Genomic DNA, 3,402 nt, shown 5'->3' with positions numbered 1-3,402 from the left:
TTCTCAGCATTTGATCACTTGTGGGACTGATGTGGGACCTAAAATTTACAAACAAGTTACATCTTTTTCTTTTTTTTTCTTTTTCTTTTTTAAGCAAACAATTTTTCTTCCTGTCTCAGGTGACTCCTCTGACCATAACAATAACCTCTTTGAGACATGCAGTTCAGTCTTTTACTCTTCTTCTCACACACTTGCATTTGGCTTAGATCACTTGAAAGCCTGTGCACTGGTCAAGGACACTCTTGGCAGGATGTCGGGGCCCACCCCACACACTCCACAGTCTGAGCAACTTGAGCCAGCTACACCCTGTGACGCTGTTTACAGGCCGCCTCCTGCAGCAGTGAGCTGATGTGAGCTCTCTCAGTACAACACTTTTCCTTTTTTTTTTGCTACTGTCTCCCTCTGCCACACTCAACAGGCGCTAAACTTTACTTGAAATTGTTAAGTCACAATCTCTGACTTATTAAACCACCATTTCCAACAAAACTCTTCTATTTCACTTCACTATTTTCCATCCAGTGATTTTAGCTCTTATGCTCTGGGTTTGATATATCAGTTAGTTGCATTTAAACCCTCTCTACCTTCTTTTCTCTTCCCAATAACTTATTTGTGATGGCAGCATTTTAAACAGATTTCTAGCAGGTGTCTCTTTTTGTTAATTTGTTCATATTTGTCCTCATGACCACTTCACCCCACAGCCTGTTTATTCTGAACTCCTCTAAGCTTCACACAATTTATTTCCAACAATCATTCATTTCACATCATATACTCAGGTGCCTCTTGCACTCTCTGTATGCTTTTGGGTGAGTTTATGACCCCTCGGCAGAACTCTCTACAGCAAGCAAAACTTCATTGGTGAGTGATAACAAACCCTCAATATACATTTCACATGCAAACTCTGAGACATTATTAGATTCTTTTACAACTCCTGCATTTTACTGAGATCGATTTATGGAAGCTCTTTTGACTCTCTTATCTCCGTTGTAGCCCAAACATGTTCTTTTTATTTGGTCTCTATCTCTCATTCCTTACTAAGATGTTCAGATGGTCTTAGATCATCACCACTGCCTTCTATATTTCTCCAAACACAACACAAACCTCCCTATTTTCATTTATTATTTGTTTGTGTGATTTATTTACTTTCCCTCTAATTATTTTAGGCCTGGGTTTTATCCCAGCTATGTTTTATTATTAGAATTAGTTTATAGTTCTCATTCTTACTGTTATTAGTTTGGATATGTTATAATTTAGCTCTAGGTTAGGTTATCCTTCTTTTTTTTTTTAACTTTAGTCAAACAGCTCTATTTCCAATTTATTTAACTTTTGGTCATACTTTTATTAAGCTAATAATCCAAAAAAGTGCCGGCAATCCCTATTTACTCATTATCCCTATTTTGGCAATTAATATCTTCTTTTACTCAATTTTACCCACAAATTTTCCCCCTTACTTCATATTGCTGCTTGACAAATATTATTTCTACAGATCTTTCTGTTTAAATTCCTTAAACAACAGCATTATTTTTCAGCAGCAGTGTCTATTTTCCTCTTTATATTCAACAACTCTTAATTTTTGCAGACTTATCTCTTTTCACTGCTCTGATGCTCCTCTCACTCCTCCACATACCGTAGGGATGATTCACAAACTGCCTGCAGACACAGCGCTCTGCAGCACAGAGAGCTCAGTTTTTTTAAGTCTCTCAAATCAGTCCCTCTACAACTTTTTACTTATCTACCTACTAACTTCCCTTTTCCGTATTTATTTATCAAAACCCACCCCTTACGCGTATTCCTCTAACTCTTATTTACAGCAAGAGTTATTTTAAGCAATATTTACAGCAATACATGGTTATACTCTAGACTACTACTTAGCAATATTTACAGCAGTGATTATACTTAAGGGTTAGTAACAGCTATTTACATATTTACACTTTGGCCGAAGGTGTCGCCTTTCATACAGCGACGCGCGCAGTTACCCAGCGTGTCCAGACCGGTGGACTCGAAGGCCCTCAGACTCCCACTGCGAGCCCCAAGCCCCCGCGTTACGTGCTGAGTTCTTATCTCCAAAATTCCCCCAAAGCCCGAGCAGTCCTGACTACCTAGCAATTCACTTGGGTTAACTAGGTTAACCAATTAAATGGTTAACCTAGTTAGCCTGTGTCACCTTATCTACTTAAATGGATAACTAGGTTTCCAGCGGTAACCACCTTAAGGGTGCCGACATATATTTCACTTTTCATCACTTTTATCACTTCAACTTTTTACTTCTGCGCAACTTACGCCTATTCTTCAGATGCACTAAAGAATAGCGGAAAGATAAACCCAAACTCCCCCAACACAGCCCTGGAGTCATACTCCAGCACAGGGCAGAGCAGCCTCTCACACACAAAAACCCCAAATACGCACACACACATACAGCGCTCACTCACACTCCCCCCGCGGGTCACACAAGTTACAGGAATAACACACACACATATGATGCAGTATTAAACTCCACTCCTTCAGCATCCGCAACATTATTTTTACAGTGTAATACTTTATCACTTAGAATAACAGCGACCATTTGATTAAAGTCCTTTTCAAGGTTAGGTGAAATCTACTTGGAGCCAAGGTGGAACCCCCCTTCTGCACTCAGACAACACCAACATTGAGCAGAAAAAAAAAACTCTGCTTACCTTATTGTAGCGGCCACTTGGTGTTCTCTGATGTGCAAGGCTTTGGCATTCCCCAAGGCTCCCAGCAATCACCTTAATTCCTTGTCCCTTCGTACGTCGCCAATTGTGGTCGCAAATTTTTGAAGCCATCCTGATAACCTTCTCCCACCAACGATGTGGAGATCCAAATCCAATTAAAACCAAGACACTCAAAAAGATGCTCTGTAAAAGAGTAGAATTCTTGGAACAGAGTTTAATACACTGAATCATATGAACAGCAGGAAAAATACATACAAACATTTAGCAAGAGAATTACATAGCAGAAAGCAAGCAAAGCAAAACCCCGGGGTGTACAGCCTTAAGCACAGACAGCAGAGCAACACAGAGACGGACAGGTAGCAGCAGCAGGAGGAAAAGAGCCCTGGGGGCGTCCTCTGGTCCCCTAATATAGGGACCAGTGTCGCCGCCCCCTGCTGCTGGGTAACTTTCCCACACACCCCGCACAGCTGCAGGGGTCAGGTAGCGGCCAGAGTTCACACCTGGCACTGGCTGAGGGCCCGGTCCAAAGTGACACCAATAGGTTAACCCTTTGCTTTACCCTCTGACAATAGGTCACAACATGGTCAAAGGTCACACATTAATCCTAATTATTAAATCTTATACAGCAAGTGGCACAATCTTATAACATATAATACACAGGTTACATGCTTAAAAACACTTCAGTGTGGGTTCAGAGTGTGTGTGTGTGTGT

The sequence above is a fragment of the Oreochromis niloticus genome, linkage group LG3 (assembly GCF_001858045.2).
Source record: "Oreochromis niloticus isolate F11D_XX linkage group LG3, O_niloticus_UMD_NMBU, whole genome shotgun sequence".
NCBI classification, from domain to species: Eukaryota; Metazoa; Chordata; class Actinopteri; order Cichliformes; family Cichlidae; genus Oreochromis; species Oreochromis niloticus.
The sequence above is the reverse complement of the archived record's forward strand: the minus strand, read 5'-3'. Positions refer to the sequence as shown.